Here is a 12739-nt window from a genome sequence, read left to right on the forward strand (position 1 = left end):
CCAAAAAAAAAACTTGGAGGCAAAAATTGTTAGCGAAGTAAAAACGTCTTTGCTAGTGGCTCTGACGTAGAAAATCTTAGAAAACAATCTGAAGTTCAGAAAGGCACACTCTTAACAGCTGAGCTAAGGATGCTTTAAGACCAGGGAACAGGAACCATGACCAGCACTGGCTGATGTGCCTCTTCCTGAAGCTAGGCTGGTGACCAAGGTGAGCTCTCCTTAGATAACCACACACTGTCAGAACTGGTCTCTGACAGAGCAGTGTCTGAGTGCACTCACTGGCCAAGGGGACTGTCAGCTGGGGTGATGCCAGGACCTGTTCTCCATTGCAGTCCCTACCTTTTGCTCTACAGCAGGAAGACATTTTAACAAAACCATTTTATGCTTCACCTATGACCAAACTTCTGAGGCTTGCCATACACAAAGGGTCAAAAGGAAATAGAGGATGCCATGGCACAAGAACACCATACATACCATGCACTCTTGTAATGGTAGTCACTGCAATGATTCCAGTCATTGCAGACAATGCCTCCTCACCAGTAAGAGACTGGTTTCCCTGGATTAGCAACTCCCAAATAGATATCAACATCAAGGACCCCTGGAATAGGCAAAAGGCATCAAAGGGAAGGTATACAAATCACCCTCCAAATTAATACCCAGGTGAGTCATTGAATGTGATGTTCAGAATGTCCCGCAGGTTTTGAAACCTTACAGAACAAAAAGACGTCATTAAACAAGAGGAACCAACTCTGTCTCAGGTTCAGGGGGCTGAAGGGGCTGCATCCCTGCTGCTCCTACTCACAGCCCGACACACTCCACTCATCCTACTTTACCCTTCTGTGGACACCCTGGACTCCCAACTTCCCTTCTACTTGGGACCTGTTGGGCTGACCTTCCTCAAACTGTATAAAGGTTGTTTCTCTGCATTTTCAATGGCCAATTCTGTACCAGCGAAGAGTTAAATCCTTATAGGATTTTGGTATTATTTCTTGTATTTCTACTAGTTACTGGTAAAACCCAGCCAGCCCCCCCAATACTCCACAGTCCTATTGATGTACTTAATCAGCTTCACCACAATTACTAGGTGAATACCCTAGACTGCCTTTTTCTAAGGATTACTCCCCACGGTACTTGCTGTCTGAGTCTTGCTCAGGTATTTCTTGTCCACCACTGTCCTCAGGTTGGACTCTTTCCATTGATCACGTGCTGAGACTTTGGTGCTGCTTCTAGGAATTTGGCATTTGTCCCTGGGTTCGGACAAGAAAGTAGGCTCCGATAAGAATATTAGAAACAGTGACCGTGGGCATTTGTTTGCTGCTTTTTTACTACCTTGTGTGATCGCTCTCCTTACTACTTTCCTTAATCACTATCTTGTGTGGTCTCTTTACTACTTTCGCTTGATTACTCGTCTTTATGTACATGAATACACCAAGCTGTCCTCAGACTCACCAGAAGAGGGCATCAGACCCCATTACAGATGGTTGTGAGCCACCATGTGGTTGCTGGGAATTGAACTCCGGACCTCTGGAAGAGCAGTTAGTGCTCTTAACCACTAAGCCATCTCTCCAGCCCGATTACTCGTCTTTAAGAACTGGCCATGTTTTTTGGATGTACCTCGAATGCAATAAAAGACTGGAAAAAATAAAACTGCTTCAGCCTCAGCACTGGCTGGAGTCATGTTATAATGTTGTCTAGTTGTCTTTCTCTTTTTAATCCTCATGCCCTCCCGCCTTGAGACCCTGTTGACCGAGCAGGCTTGGTCAGACGGCGCCCAACGTGGGGCTCAAATAAAAAGGATAGAGTGGAGGGGATGTGGGGAAGCATGAGAAAAAGAAAATGAAAGGTAAAGGAAAATAAAGCAGATTTGGAATAACCCTTGTGAGAATGGGGCAAGGTAGTGGTAGAGTATGTGTTTGGGGATATGTTAGTCTACAGGAGCTTACCCAGTTTCTGACTTTTATAGAAAAATTTGTCCTTGGTTCCCTGAGGAGGGTACAGTAAGTTTACAGACATGGGAAGAAGTGGGAGAAAGGATAAAAGGGTACTATACAACACATGGTCCTGAAAACCTTGGTTAGGGACTTTAGATCCTACACATGAAAGCAAAGACATAGTTGTTCCTTCTATTGAAGTTTTGAACAAGACAGGAGAGAAGGAGGAGCCTCTTTTTCGGGATTCTCTTCAGGTTTATTTTGCAGAAGATCAGGCATGGATGTCCCAGAGAAAGAAAATGAAACAAAGAATTAGCTCAGCTTGTTGAAAGATAAAAAGAGCAGTGACAGTGGAGAATCTGAGGACACACCAATAGTAGAGCCAAAAATGAAGATTCTGCCTCCTCCAGCGACTTTCAAGAGCAACAGAGTTCACCTCTTATTCTAGATCCTAGTGTTAACTGTTAACTTTTCAGACAGAACTAAAACCAGCTATAGAATGAGGGGAAGACATACAAGGGTACATTTTCAATGCCCTGTGTTCTAAGCACAGAGTCAACAAAGGAACCCTGTTAGATACTACCCTCCAATGCCCCTTAAACAGCTAGAGGAATTAAACCCCGCTGTGCTCGATATGGACCTACTGCCCCATTTACCATGGCTATGTCACGTGGCCTGTCCACTGAGGCTCTACACCTGCAGACTGGAACCAGTTAGCTCCTGCATGTCTGAGAGAACATTATTGAAAACAGAATTTTTTGAAAAATGCCAGTTGACAGTGTAGTTAAATGATAGAGCTAACAATCTGGTTACTTATGAGATGAAGGTCAATTATCAAGATATCCAAAACGGTTACAATTCAATCCTGGTATTTATGCTCATGTTGGCACTGCTGGTCACAGGGCCTGAACACTTGGCCTACTAAAGGGGACTCATCTCAAACTATCTCAAAAATAAGGGACCTGAGGAGCCTTTTCAGGAGTTTGATAGGTTGATGAAAGGGAGAGTGTTTGGAGATGCGAATGCTGGCTTGCTTTTAGCAAAACAATTGACTTATGAGAATGCAAACATGGCCTGTCAGGCTGCCATAAGACCTTATAGAAGAACTGAACTATTACAGACCATATTAGATGGTGTTCCTCTTACATGCAGGGAGTGGCCATGGCCACCACACAACAGGGAAAAACAGTCGAAGTTTTGTTTCAACTGACAGGAAAAGGAAAGGACTAATGGGCCTCCTGGAGTTGTTTTGGGTGTGGACAGTTAGGGTATAAAGTGAGGAACTGTCCAAATAGAACTAAGGAAAACAGTAATGAGAGAAGACCAGGACTCAGTCCTAGACACGAGAGGGATGCACTGGGCTAATGAGTGCAGGTCTAAGACAGAGGACTTAGGAAATCCTCTCTCCTCAGGAGATTGGGGAGAGGAGCCAGGTCCCAAAACAAAGTTATGGGGCAAGGTAGTCCATTCCTCAGCAAAACAATCCTTTCAGGATCTCTTCAGAGCCACCCTGGCAATGCAGGACTGTACCTCAGTCCCTCCACCTACACAGTGTTAACTCCTGAAATGAAGATGCAGGCTCTTCCTACTGGAATATAAAATAAAAGAGGAAATTATATCCCCATATTCACTTACTGGGGTATGTATGGCATGATTCCAAACAGGTATGAATATGGGGAAGAAGCAGGTTTGTGTTTTTCCACAGGATGCTCAAGTGTGGTAGCTGCCAGAGTGACTGGTGAGACATGCTGAAGCTGGGACAAAGAATGACGCTGATCGTGAGGGCTTGCTGAGTGCCCTGACCCTGACAATGGTGACAGGGAAACTACATTGGGGCCTATGTTCCTGACCCATCACTGATACATCCAACAGTGTGGCCCAGATCAGAAATTCTCGTGCTTGGATCTCCCTGGACAGAGGAGCCAACTTAGAATAAGACGATGACTTTCATCAATGCATTCGGTGATGGGATTTCTGTTTGCTTTGTAAATAATAGTACAAATGACAAGAGAAGGAGAGAGGACTGAAGAAGAGGAGGAACAGAAGGAAGCCATGATGGACCAGAGCCATGTGACCAGGAGAAGCCACAAGGAGCAAGGGGTCTCATAGCTGGGGAATAAGCTAGTACAGTGTTAGATCTGCACAATCTAGGCTTATAAGTGTAACAACTGGATTGTGTAGTTTTTATACGAGCTTATTGGGGTCGGCAATTCCAGCAACACAATGGCTCCCTCCACCATTGGTACCCAGCCCTGTCCACCAGCCATAGGCTCTCCCATTGGTACCCAGCCCTGTCTACCAGCCATAGGCTCTCCCTGTACCTGTCCCTTACTTCAGCCTTCCCCACATTACCCTGTCCCCTCCCTCCCCCCATGGCGTGCAGCCTTTGTCAGTGGAGAATGGAGGCCTTTCCTGTTAATCTCGGCCCTGGTGCAGCTATGCGCCCTTTGGTTCCTAAGCCCTTGGCCTACCTGGCCCTATTTAGAAAAGCAGCCAGTGAGTCCAGGCCTGACTCCCACTACTACTTTGAATAGGTTTTAAAACAGTAGACCATACACTTAGCCAAACCTATTGTGACTAGTACAATCTTCTTAAAGCAGTCCTAGAGTCTGACGTATTTTAAACTAGCAGTCAGCATATAAAGATCTGGCCAAGCGTTAGGCCCGTTTAAATCTTGAACACACCCCTTAACATTACTGCAGATATGCTGACCAGCCACAGGCCACATATTAACCTAGTCCCCAGGCTACTACTGGGCAATGTGCCAACTTCAGGTGGCTGATCTCTCCTTTAAGGCATTTACAGCCTGAACTCCCAGAGACCCTGCTGCCTGTTTCCATAACCTTGTACATCAATCAGATGAGTCCTCTATGGACCTTCTGAAGAGTTACTGGAGCAGTAGAGAGAGGGGTGGATTCAGGACCCACTTGAGCCGTGCTAACTCACCTGGGAGAGCTTGAGGCTGTTACCTGAAATGCAGCTCAGTTGTTAGAAATGGTGGCATTCATAAATGGGTGGTCGAGATGAGATCATGATCCAGGGGTCAGCCCCATCATGACCTTAACTGCTTGGTCATGGAGAGAAATGAAATCATTTGGACCTACCCAAAATAGTCCTCCTGACCACCTGTGCTGGGGCTGTGGAAAACAGGACACCTGAGGTGCGATTGTCCTAGCACAAAGACTAGAACCAAGTGTCCTCACTGCAACAAAGGGTTTCACTGGGCACATGACTGTAGACCCCAGGACATAAATGAAAATTTAAACCCCCGAAAGGGGCATCCCTCAGCTCCAGCAGGAGGGAAAGTACAAGAGTCCGGGATATATTGACTCTCCCTGTCCTTCCACATCCCCCCATGATGACCATTCTGCTGGATGGCTTGCCTATAAAGTGCTTGGTGGACACCGGGGCAGATGCTATCGTCACCATCGTTACAGAAAATGAGTCAGATTCCCTCACTGGAAAATACCCCCAGGACCCTCTAAAAGGTCGTTGGCAGCCAACGACCCAAGATAAGGACACGCCCTGTCCACTGGAAGGATCCGATGGCAACCAGGGTTCTTTCACACCCATAGTTGCTTGAGGTCCCCCATACCCTATGGGGCAGAGACATTTGAGGACATGGGTACAGTCCTCACAACTAATGACCAGACTTTCAATGACATCATAGAACCAGACTTTCAATGACATCATAGAACGTGAATGTCTGTAGCAGATGGAGCTCAGGGAACCTGGTTGGGGAGCAGGAGTGGAGGGGATGGCAACCCATTGGAAGAACATAGGCTCAGTTCTCCCAGAGTCTAGACCACCAACCAAGGAGTGTACCTGGACGGATCCATAGCTCCAGATGCATATGCAGCAGAGGACAGCCTTGTCTGACAGCAATAAGAGGGGAGACCCTTGATCCTGAGGTTTGATGGAGGTTTGATGCCCCAGTGTAGGGGGATGCTGGAGGGGTGGGGTGGGAGTGTGTGGGTGGGTGTGGGGGCACTCTCATACAGGCAAAGGCGAGGGGGAAGAAGGGATGTGGGATGGGGGCTGCTGGAGGGGTAACCAGGAAATGGGAAATCATTTGAAATGTAAACGAATGGATTAATTTAAAAAATTAAAGAATAAAACACCCTATTATCTGTCAACTCTGTGGCCAAGGTCACACAAACACCTACCCCCGCCATGTTCTACTAGCCCATTACATGCTGGTGCACCCTAATTTGACTTGCCTGAGACAGGCCACCACTCAATAGTTGAGCAGCCTTGGGGAACTTACTTCGAGTGCCCCCTTAGGCTCTCGTTAGTGTCACCATTGCTGAAAGGATTAGCATTATCAAATCACATTACAAGTAATTTATTCCCTTGTAGAAATGCAACTTTGTGGGACTATATCAATTAGCTAAAGCCCCCTCTACCCATATCAGATCAAGAAATGAGACACCTCTTCTCCCTCTAAGAAGACCCCAATAGTCAGTCCTCAAAAATTAAAATCACCCAACAGGAAAAGGACTCCTCCAAAAGATTACTTCCTTCCTGTCTCGACTTTGGGAAGGCATAATCCTAAACGGCCCTAATTCGCAGGACACTCGAGGGGATCCTGGGACATTATGACAAAAGGGTCCCCTTCATGTGACTTCAACCGGCTTATTCAGACTTACACAAAGTAACGTAAGTTTGAAATAGTATTCAGGCTTACCCTCAAGGCTAGGGGGCCTGACCAGAAAGACCTATAAGAGAACCTGATAAAATATTACCTCTCTGAAATATTCTCAATCCTTGTTGACAGACACTCAGCTTCCAAGAAATGTTGGGGTTTACAGGGTCTCTGGATGACACCTCACCTGACAGATGCCTCACAGTTCTCCCACTGTCCCCTCGAGATTAGGCCTCAGTCTCACTAGCTCACAGCCTATCCTACTCCAAAGGTAACTATGGCCTTCTGACACAAGTCAAGGTATGGGGTCTTGATACAAAGACATGGGGTAAGGGACCAAACATGTCCTTCTGAATGTCAGTACAGCTTTGGGGACTGTTGGGAATACTCAGGTCTTTGAAATCTGCCAAAAAGTACCTGCAAGTATTTTTTTCTGACAGCCAATATGCTGTATAAGCAATTAGGGCTGCATCCTTTCCGCACATTAAAGATTAACAACCCTATACGTGTACTCATGAGGACTATACAAGCTGCCCTCCTGAATCAGAGGGCCACCTGTGGTTTATCTCCCACATTCCGTCTCATTCTAAATTACCAGGCATATTAACTAAGGGCAATGGAAAAAAAAATAGATACAATGAGGTCAGCAGATCTGGGACTTCTGGAACAAGCTAGAGCGCTTCACTAGCAATTTCATGTGTCCCCGTGAACTTACACACATACTTACAATGTAAGAGCTGCCCATTGCTCAATGTAAACATCCTACAAGATCTTGTGCCACCCACATGCCACTTGCAACATTAGGGGCCCTCAATAGGGGTGGAGCCAACCCAAGAGGACTCTTGCCCCAACTCTATCTGGCAGATGGATGTGACCAGTCCTTTGGGGACTTCACTCCCTGGACTGAGGACACATGTTCCTCCCTTGTCTACACAACAGCAGTGGCTGGGGAGAAGGCCTCCCATGCCATCAAGGCCGTGAAACCTGCCATGCTTGTCATGGACATGCCATGGTCCCTTCAAGACCGACAAAGGGCCTGCATATACCTCTCAAAAGTTAAATGAATTTGTGGCCTCCTGGAAAATTAATCACTCCTTTGTGATTCCATATAATCCCCAGAACCGAGCAGTGGTAGAAAGAACAGATACTCAGATGTAGTGGTCAGGGTCACCTCCCCTGAGATGGGCCAATCATGACCCCTGCCTGGCACTAATAGAGTCTCTTCAATATGAATGGTCTCTCCTTTAATGACAGAGGATTGAGTCCTGCCTATAAACATTGGGCTTACTTGCCTAGGCAAACTCCTCTGCCACTTGTGATGCGGAGACGCCCCAATAACCTCACATGGTGGTCACCAGCACCACTATTGACACAGGGGTGAGGATATGCATGTCCTCCCCTGAGAGTTCACTCTGCTGACATGGGTACTCTCAAGGGACAGCAAACCTGCCCAGTTACCAGACTTGGGAAAGAGGAAAAGGAGAAAGCCCAGGCGCGGTAATGCACATAGCTTGCCTTTTGCCTAATTATAGTTTCAACTGAGGACTTGTGGGTGCTTGTCCCACTACCCGTTCTATTACTAGGGGCTGTTAACTCCCCAGGCTATCCTGCCTTGTTCTCCAATACAAGCTGGGGTTGCCCCTCATGGATCTGGTCATTGCCCACGTGATGACTAGAGGGCATTTGGTCAATGGATGACATTCTTTCCTTTACTACCCACGTTTCCTTCACTGGTCCCTGGGGTGCAGTTATACAGAAGGACTCCTGGGGACTCCACAGTGACTCAACACGGGATAAGCTTCTTCTCCACTCAAATATGAGTCCCCAAAGGACCCCATGTTGGGGGCCATTTTGCCTGCTTCTGTGAAGGCTGACTGTCAGGCTGAGGTTAAGTCAGGCCAGGGTCTGCTGGCAGATTTCCTGGCCTGCTGATACATGGAATGGTAAGAGGGATACACCTGAAGCTCAAGGCGAGGGTCTAGATATTCTGTTAATCTTGGAGGAAGAACAGGGAGGCCTCCGGATGGACAGACATCTAGTGTGAGTCAGCCACTCCTCTACTGGCTTGTGACTGTCCCACGTCACTGGAAAGTACATGAAGCCTGTAAGAATTAAACCCGAGGCTGCCGCAGCACTGACTGGACAGCCCTCCTGATTTCTAACCATTGTCTCCGAGTCATCTTTCCCGTCTTTCCTATAATCATCTTCACTGCTCCCTCAGAGGATTGCTTGACTTCATGCTGGCCGGACCAGTCCATCCAAGGATATCACACCCACCTGTCTCACTGCCCTCACCCCCAGGTCCCCTCATGTTAATAGGGATCCAGGCCTGTTTTCATTATGACCCCGTAATGGGAAATTAGGATTCATGTGGCCCCTCAAATTGCCTTGATTTGTGCCCCCACTACAATTCTAAAGAGTGGCTGCCTCTTTAATGATGCTTACATAGAAATAGATTGAGTAGGAAACAGACTGGAGAAACTCCAGTAAATATAACAACTGCCACACAAGTCGGTTCCCCTTTCATCTTGGTCACTAAAGTGTCTAACGTTAAGGGGAGCCTCAACTGCTCTTTCTTGATCGATTTGTCTGTCTGAATATCCCACTGGTGAGGAGACTCGACCACGGCCATCTTAATGTGGGAGCCAGCAGCCGTCTGGACCCCGGTGGTGAACCCCACTCACTGTCATGCTGTTCCACTAATAGCACAAACCCATCTACAACTTTTGTATCAGGGGTAGAAGAGACTTCGGCGTCAGGGCTGCTACTGAGTTACCCCAGCAGTTATTGCTGAGCAGCCACAGCGGCAGCTGCCTGGACTCAGACTGCCCAATGACAGTCAACAAGGTAAATCGCCAATCTGCTGGAGCATTACAAGCACAGGGAATGCTAAATCAGCACCTTACCAAGCTGTTCATATCCTACAACAAACTAACCTGTTGGCAGAGGAACTGGAGAGGAAGCCAGACGTCTCTACTGGTATGTGGTCCCTGGTTCTACCGTGCATGTCTTACCCCTTATGCACGCAATGCCACTGAATCATGCCAACAATTGGCTCAATACCTCAAAAGAACCTGGTCCAACAAATGTCTCCATTACTCTGTGCTGCTTAGAGAAGAGTTTATCAAACGGCGAGACCAGGATCTGTGGTATTCTCCCTTAATAACGGGGTTCACAGAACAAGACAACAACATCAAAACCTTCTCTGATCCTTCCTGTAGAGTCTATGCCATAATGGGTGGATTATTGTGCTAATATCCTGCTCAAGTGTCTTATACTGCATGTTTCCAGAAAATGCTCCATCAACAAGGCAACCCTCCAGGTTTTGCTGGCACTTGCTTACAGCACCCCAAAGGAAGTGATTACAGCCTGGAAGGTGAAAGTTCAGAAAACCTCAAGTTTCTTTGGAAAGTTCTGTCAAATGATGTTTTGCTGAGGCACACAGGTGAAAGGATGCCTTTCTAAAGCAGACATGCAGGAAAGAATGTTTTCCTGAAGCAGACACAGGTGAAAGGATGTTTGCTGATGGAGTATGACCACAGACAGTGGGAGACAAGCACTAGTTTGCTCAGCCTCGCTATTCTTTGCTAACACACATGTATTCCAGTTCATCTTACATAGTGCTCTTGAGCTCAACTTGTGGTAAGGCAACCATTGGGAGAAACTTCGCTGAAGAACTGCTCCTGAGGCTCCTGCAGCAGCCTGCCACTTTCATAGACTCGCCCTCAGGCTGGTTGGTATTGGTGCCTGGTGTCTGCTTGCAGAAAGGACGTGACTGTAGCTGCTGGTTCATCCCTGTATTCTGCTTACTTAGAAGACTGGTCTGCAGCTGCTGAGTTGTTATTTGGTGTTTGCTAAAGACAATTGTTGCCTAAGAAGATCAACTCACCAACGTAATATTTGCTGAACAGGTCTACTTCCTCATATCCTAATAACGTTTCTCTTTCACTACCTCTGCTAGAAGGTCAGTTAGAGGAGGTTCAGATCTTATTAAAAAGTAGTTTGCAAAAAAAATTTATGCCTACAAACATCAGCCCAACTCCCCTACAAGCCATCCCCTCCCAGGATATGCCTGTCGGGAAGGAATCGCTCTGAGGGCTGACAGTCAATGACCACTAAGAACCTGTGCAGCCGCAGATCAACCCAAGTCAGGCACAGCCCATGACACCGGGACCCTCCGGAGGTGGGAACAACAAGGTCAGGGCAGAGAACTCTGGCTCCTACTGGCTAAAAAGAGAACCCAGAGAAGGAGGAGAACAGCAGTGGCTGCTTCTGAACAAACAGCGAGTGGGGCCACAGCCTCAAAGGCCAAGTTCCCCATGAGGGACAAACTGAAGCCTGCCGAGAGCCTAGAGACTGGTGGCACAATGACAGCCACTCAGAAATGGCCACCTGAAGGATACACTCGCTTGACCAATGGGATGTGGGTGGAGGGTATGGAGAGCGCTCCCTGAGAACTAGTGAACAAGCTTGCTGCCACAGTCTCACATGTTCCCAGTGTCTGAGCCATTGATCGTGTGCCACCTCACCCACTGTCCCCCAACGGAGGACTCAGGCAACGAGGGACAATACCTGAAGTAATTCTCCATGCGAATAGAGCATCCCTAACATCTCAGACTGAGCTGATGAGAAGCATCTACCTCCCTGGACCCCACCCCACTCCCAACTGTTTATAAAGTACCAATCTACAAAGAATAAAGTGCACGAGTTATCCACCAAGAATCATCTGGATTGGCCCTCTTACCAGGATGCAGGAAGCCTGGGTCCCGGGCGCACTCACCGTGATCTTTGGCCCGCTTTTCAGTCTGCAAGGAGTAAGCTCCAACAAGACTGTATACAAATGTGAAGACATGTAAGTATGGGACTTAGTCAATGATTGTTAATAAAGGAAGCGGGGACAGATGTTTGCTCAGATTCTGCCTTGGATATGGGGACAGACACCTAATTCATATCACCCTTGCTGAAACCATAGCCGTTCTCACCTTGCCCAACCTCGGGATCTTCAGACAATGCCCCAAAGGATCCAGATGTTGTGACAATGAATGCTGCCTAGAAAGAAAGATCTGGAATACTGACAATGAACCCTTCAGGATCCTGTTCATCATCAGCCTAGTGAGGCGCTTCTGTCCCAAGTACAGAGAACTACAGCATGAAGTCAGAACAGCAGTTCATCAGACACTTCCAGATCCACCCCTCCATTGCTCCCCTAGAGAGCATTTGGGTCACCTCCTTAGATCCCCCACCACCCTACAGTCAGGTTGTTCAGAAGTCAACACCCACAGAACCACCTCCTCCCTACAGCCTCAGGCCTGAGGACTCTACTTGCCCAATGAGAGAGACTGGCCATGAAACCCTTTGATCTATCTCACACACAAACCTCTTGGAGCAAACCCAGGACACTGGAATGCTGCCTAACCCATCATGCCTTTTGTTCTTTGATTTAATTTATTATTTTTATATTCAGTTGTCCCCTCCCCTTTTGTCATGAGAGCTGAGCTGGATCCATAATCTGTCCCACACTACAGGCAAGAAATGGGGGAGCCTATAGTGGATATAGAAAGATCATTGCCAGTGGTCTGCCAATCTAGACTGGACAGCTCACTCTGCCATTCTACAGAAGCGAGGCTGTGCCTGGAAGACACTGAAGACTGAACTGGTCAGACTCTGAGACGTCTTCCAACCCTACCTGTGCTGAGAGGATCTCACTGCACCTCTATAGCAATGCAAAAACCACAGGTGCAAAATTTCAAGGGCTGCCTGCTAAGTGCTGATGGGGACAAGTTCAGAGGCTAAGGAGACACTTCAGCTTCTTCCAATGGCGACTGACTAGCCTGAGCACCTGCTGGGAGGATTGAAAATCCAAGATGTGAATGAATGCTTAGACCTTGTGTTTCCTGGGATCTTGGGAGCACTAAGGAAATGAACTGGAAAGACCCCACAATCCTACTCTATTCCTGTGACCTGCTTTCCTAGGAGACCAGAACTTGATTAACCATGGGACTCTTAAAGAGCTACAAGCCAGAAAACAGCCTTCTAGAAGAAAGTAAGGTGGGGAGAAAGCCTGGAGAACCATGCATGAATAGACGTGTGTGGAGTGAGGACTAGGGAACACTTCCTTCCCTTTCCTCTCCTGGAATCCCCAGCAGGTATTATTAACCACCGA

General features: G+C 47.4%; 1 pseudogene; it reads left to right on the top strand.

Annotated features, from left to right (window-relative positions):
• The first annotated feature begins 11312 nt into the window (after nucleotides 1–11312).
• On the top strand, nucleotides 11313–11983 carry LOC116907530 (annotated as a pseudogene).
• Nucleotides 11984–12739: the final 756 nt, after the last annotated feature.

This window comes from Rattus rattus, chromosome 1 (genome assembly GCF_011064425.1).
Source record: "Rattus rattus isolate New Zealand chromosome 1, Rrattus_CSIRO_v1, whole genome shotgun sequence".
NCBI lineage: Eukaryota > Metazoa > Chordata > Mammalia > Rodentia > Muridae > Rattus > Rattus rattus.